Raw genomic sequence first — 6,010 nt, forward strand, 5'->3', positions numbered from 1 at the left:
ACATTGTCTTTTTCCTGTGTGAATACTGATGAAAAATATTCATTTAGCACCTCTCCTATCTCTTCGGACTCCACGCACAACTTCCCACTACTGTCCTTGACCGGCCCCAATCTTACTCTCGTCATTCTTTTATTCCTGACATACCTATAGAAAGCTTTTGGGTTTTCCTTGATCCTACCTGCTAAAGACTTCTCATGTCCCCTCCTGGCTCTTCTTAGCTCTCTCTTTAGGTCCTTCCTGGCTAACTTGTAACTCTCAAGCGCCCGAACTCAGCCTTCACGCCTCATCTCTACATAAGCCTCCTTCTTCCTCTTGACAAGAGATTCAACTTCTTTAGTAAACCACGGTTCCCTCGCTCGACCACTTCCTCCCTGCCTGACAGGTACATACTTCTCAAGGACACGCAGTAGCTGTTCCTTGAACAAGCTCCACATTTCAATTGTGCCCAGCCCCTGCAGTTTCCTTCTCCATCCTATGCATCCTAAATCTTGCCTCATCGCCTCATAATTGCCTTTCCCCCAGCTATAACTCTTGCCCTGCGTTATATACCGATCCCTTTCCATCGCTAAAGTAAACGTAACCGAATTGTGGTCACTATCACCAAAGTGCTCACCTACCTCCAAATCTAACACCTGGCCTGGTTCATTACCCAGTACCAAATCCAATGTGACCTCGCCTCTTGTTGGCCTATCTACATTCTGTGTCAGGAAACCCTCCTGCACACATTGGACAAAAACTGACCCATCTGAAGTACTCGAACTACAGCGTTTCCAGTCAATATTTGGAAAGTTAAAGTCCCCCATAACAACTACCCTGTTACTTTCGCTCCTATCCAGAATCATCTTTGCAATCCTTTCCTCTACATCTCTGGAACTTTTCAGAGGCCTATAGAAAACTCCCAACAGGGTGACCTCTCCTTTTCTGTTTCTAACCTCAGCCCATACTACCTCAGTAGACGAGTTGTCATCAAATGTCCTTTCTGCCACCGTAATACTGTCCTTGACTAACAATGCCACACCTCCCCCTCTTTTACCACCTTCCCTGATCTTACTGAAACATCTAAACCCCGGAACCTGCAACAACCATTCCTGTCCCTGCTCTATCCATGTCTCCGAAATGGCCACAACATCGAAGTCCCAGGTACCAACCCATGCTGCAAGTTCACCCACCTTATTCCGGATGCTCCTGGCATTGAAGTAGACACACTTCAAACCCATTCCTGCCTGCCGGTACACTCCTGCGACCTTGAAACCTTATTTAAAAACTCACTCCTCTCAACTTCCTGTACACTGGAGCTACAATTCAGGTTCCCAACCCCTGTTGAATTAGTTTAAACCCTCCCGAAGAGCATAAGCAAATTTCCCCCCCAGGATATTGGTACCCCTCTGGTTCAGGTGTAGACCATCCCGTTTGTAGAGGTCCCACCTACCCCAGAATGAGCCCCAATTATCCAGGTATCTGAATCCCTCCCTCCTGCACCATCCCTGTAGCCACGTGTTCAACTGCTCTCTCTCCCTATTCCTCGCCTCGCTAGCACGTGGCACAGGTAACAAACCAGAGATAACAACTCTGTTTGTTCTAGCTCTAAGCTTCCACCCTAGCTCCTTGAATTTCTGCCTTACGTCCCCATCCCTTTTCCTACCTATGTCGTTGGTGTCTATGTGGACCACGACTTGGGGCTGCTCCCCCTCCCCCTTAAGGATCCCAAAAACACGATCCAAGACATCACGGACACTGGCACCTGGGAGGCAACACACCAACCGCGAGTCTCTCTCGTTCCCACAGAATCTCCTATCTGTCCCCCTAACTATGGAGTCCCCAATGACTAATGCTCTCCTCCTCTTCCCCCTTCCCTTCTGAGCAACAGGGACAGACTCTGTGCCAGAGACCTGTACCCCATGGCTTACCCCTGGTAAGTCGTCCCCCCCAACAGTATCCAAAATGGTATACTTGTTTTTGAGGGGAACGGCCACAGGGGATCTCTGCACTGTCTGCCTGTTCCCTTTCCGTCCCCTGACTGTAACCCATCTACTTTTTTCCTGTACCTGAGGTGTGACTACCTCCCCGTAACTCCTCTCAATTACCCCCTCAGCCTCCCGAATGATCTGAAGTTCATCCAGCTCCAGCTCCAGTTCCCTAACACGGTTTCCGAGGAGCTGGAGTTGGGTGCACTTCCCGCAGATGAAGTCAGTGGGGACACTAGTGGTGACCCTTCCCTCCCGCATTCTACAGGAGGAGCATACAACTGCCCCAACATCCATTCCCACTGTTCTGAATTCCCAAACAAATTAAAAAAAAACTAGTAGCCTTACCAAATCAGCGCTCAGAACCTTTTTTTTTGGTTAGAGGAGGAGGATGGGTGGGAGACACTACCTGGGTAGTGTTTCGGGTAAAGCAACTGCCCAAATATATTACCTCACTTACTCACTTTCAGGGAGATATGCGTGGGACGTTCTTTACGCAGAGGGTGGTGGGTGCCTGGAACGCGTTGCCAGAGGAGGTGGTAGAGGCGGGCACGATAGCGTCATTTAAGATGTATCTAGACAGATACATGAATGGGCAGGAAGCAGAGGGATGCAGATCCTTGGAAAATAGGTGACAGGTTTAGATAGAGGATCTGGATCGGCGCAGGCTTGGAGGGCCGAAGGGCCTGTTCCTGTGCTGTAATTTTCTTTGTTCTTTGTAATTATTCTCTCTCCATTACTGCTGTCCCTCCATTACTGCTGTCCCTCTATTCTAATTATTCTCTTTCCATTACTACAGTCCCTCTATTCTAATTATTCTCTCTCCATTACTGCTGTTCCTCTAATTATTCTCTCTCCATTACTGCTGTTCCTCTATTCTAATTATTCTCTCTCCATTACTGCTGTCCCTCTATTCTAATTATTCTCTCTCCATTACTGCTGTTCCTCTATTCTAATTATTCTCTCTCCATTACTGCTGTCCCTCCATGACTGCTGTCTCTCTATTCTAATTATCTCTCTCCATTACTGCTGTGTCTCTATTCTGATTATTTTCTCTCCATTACTGCTGTCCCTGTACTCTAATTATCTCTCCATTAGTGCTGTCCCTCTATTCTAATTATCACTCTCCATTAGTGCTGTTTCTCTATTTCTGCATTCTGTCTACTTCTGCACTGGTTCTCCAGTGATCAGGGTTCCAGCTACAAGATTGGGAGCCTCAGAGTAGACCATTCAGCCCCTCAGGTCTGCTCTGCTTTTCTGGACCATCCACTTTCAAACCATATTCCTGCATTATTTTGATATCTTTTAATGTCATTAATGATGAGAAGTGTATTAATCTCTGTCTTAAACTTCCTCAATAACTGAGTTTCCATGATCCTCTGGAACCTTAGCAAATTACTAGAAACACCCTGTCAACAGAAAAGACATTCTTCTTCATGTGAACCATAAATATCTTGCCTTTTAATCTGAAATTGTGTTCCCTGGTACTCGACCACGCCGCCTGCAGAAACATCCCACTGCATCTACTCTGTCTATATCTTTAAGAATATTGCACGTTTCTCTGAGATCATCTCATTTTTTCTAAATTGCAGACAATACAAGCTCAGTTTCCCCAACTCTCCCAGTCCAGCACAGTCCCTTCACGGCAGGGATTAGAATGGGGAAGGTGAGGTGGCTTTCATTGGAGCCAAGGAGAAGGAAGGATGATTTGACCGAGGGGTACAGGATTTTGACAGGTTTAGAACAGGGGCGGGGAGCAGATTTGGCCAGAGGTACAAGGAAATGCGAGAAGGAACTTTTTGATGCAGTGAGTGGCAACGTCCTGGAATGCACTGGCTCGAGCTGGGAACAAGGAGCTCCCAAGACAGCTTGGGTGAACTTAAATGAATAACCGCCCAGAGCTCGGGGGATCGAGGGACTGAATAGGTCGCTCTGGAGGGAGATAGCATGGACTCAAGGGGTCCAACGATCTCCTTGTATGCCCTTCAATGACTCTCTCTCTTTCCCCGTATTCCTGTCCAAACTGGGACTCTGTGTGTGTGTGTGTGTGTGTGTGTGTGTGGGGGGGGGGGGGGGGTGGGGGGGCTCTCGGGGCTTTCCCTGGAGCTGGTCGGGGTTTGGTTCACCACCCCATGGTACTGATGGAGCAGCTGCTCGGGACAAAGCGGGAGCCACCGCCCGGAGGGGGTGGGGGGGCAGCCCCCGGGGGTGGGGGCACGGATCGGTTTCCCTTCCTCAGTCACCGGCAGCTACACCGTCTCCCGAACCTGCCGCCCCCGGTCCCGGGGAGCAAGAGGCGAGCTCCGTGCCGCTGTCCGCACTCACCTTCACCCGCACCGGTCCCCGGCTCCTACAGCAGCGATCACGGAGGATCCACTCGATTCGATCGTTCCCCCACCCTGTCAGTGCAGCTCCACCCCCACCCCGTCACCGGCATAGGTAAAGGGGAGGGGGGCAGGACGGGGGGGGGGGGGGGGGGGGCGGGAGGCAGTGAGGGTGCGGCTGCAGAGGTGTATAAAGAAAGATAAATGAAAGAAATATGCAAATATGCAGGAGAAAGGGAAATGAGGGAATGTGACAGGACACGTGAAGTGAAGAGAGGAGGGAGAGAAGAGATAGAGCGAGGGGAGAAGTAAAGGACAAGGGCTAGTAATCAAAAATGATTGGTAAAAGAAAGCAGTTGCTGTTTGAGGATAGCGGAGCTTCTGTTCAAAGATCGATGCAGCTTCCAGTCTGCACTAAACCACCCGGCTACAGCAACTCCAAATGAATAGGTTTATACTGAAACAGCTGGGGAAGAGAGTGGAACAGCGGGATTAATCTGGAATTAATACAGGTTTGTAGAAACAGAATGAGACAGTGGGATTGGTTTGCGAGAGACTGTAAGACCCTAAAACGTTGGAGCAGAAGTTGGCTATTCCGCCAGTCAAGTCCCTATAATCCTTGTATCCCTTACTGATCAAAAAATGCCTCTCAGCCTCGAATATATTTAATGACCAAAAATAACCAAAAGAACCGCGGATGTTATAAATCAGAAACAAAAACAGAAATTGCTGGAAAAGCTCAGCAGGGTTTGGCAGCATCTGTGAAGGGAAAATCAGAGTTAGTGTTTCGGCTCCGGTGACTGTCAAAAGTGGGGAATATTTAATGACCACCTTGACAGAGATTTTCTCAGATTCATTAGCCTCAGAGAGAACAAAATCTGTTTTAAATGGGCAACCCGTCACTCAGGCAATGCCCTCTGGTCCTAGACTCCCCTATAAGGGGAAGTCATCTCCCCACATTTACCCTGTCAAGATTACCTAAGAATCTTAGATGTTGCAATAAAGTTGCCTCTCATTCTTCTAAACTCCGATGATCATAGGCCCAGACTACTCACATATCAATTTCTTGTCCTGAGACAGTTCCTCCTTTGTTTATTACTCCTCAGCTTGTACCTCCTCAAATTTATTACAGTTCTTTCTCAGGCATAACTTCCCCTTTGTGAAGCCACATTGACTCTGTTTGATTATGTATTTCTAAATGTTCTGCTATGACACTATTTTTAATAAACTCTGTAACATTTTCCCAAAGACAGATGTTAACTAGTCTTTATTTACCTATTTATCATCTCCATCTCTTTTGAATAAGTTACACTGGCAGCTCTCCTCTAGAATTTAGTAAAAGCTTTACCAAATTAGAACATGGTAACTGAAAACTGAAAGAACTGTGGATGCTGTAAATCAGGAACAGAAACAGAAGTTGCTGGAAGTTCAGCAATCTGGCAGCATCTGTGAGGAAAAAATCAGTTAACGTTTTGGGGTCCAGAACTCAGAACATGGTAACAATGGCCTAGTTAAAAATGCAGGTGTTGAACAATTGAACAGTATAGTCATGGATAGAGGTATTAAAAAGGCTGGCAGCACTCCAGATAGAGAAGCCAGCTGGTCCAGATAGGGTTTACCCTAGATTGCTGAGAGATAAGGGAGCAAATTGTGGAGCCATTGATAGAAATTTTCCCAGCCACTTTGAACACAAGACTAGGGGACTGCAGGATTGTAAATGTG

General features: G+C 47.5%; 1 protein-coding gene across 1 annotated transcript in view; it reads right to left on the reverse strand.

Annotated features, from left to right (window-relative positions):
* The window catches only part of LOC109912726 (hyaluronan synthase 3-like), a 33,554-nt gene extending 29,175 nt beyond the window's left edge, over nucleotides 1-4,379 (reverse strand). The window contains exon 1 of the mRNA XM_020512159.2: nucleotides 4,290-4,379. The gene's annotated coding sequence lies outside the window, so the exon portion shown is untranslated. The remainder of the gene's footprint in view (nucleotides 1-4,289) is intronic.
* Nucleotides 4,380-6,010: the final 1,631 nt, after the last annotated feature.

The sequence above is a fragment of the Rhincodon typus genome, chromosome 15 (assembly GCF_021869965.1).
Source record: "Rhincodon typus isolate 14 chromosome 15, sRhiTyp1.1, whole genome shotgun sequence".
Lineage (NCBI taxonomy): Eukaryota > Metazoa > Chordata > Chondrichthyes > Orectolobiformes > Rhincodontidae > Rhincodon > Rhincodon typus.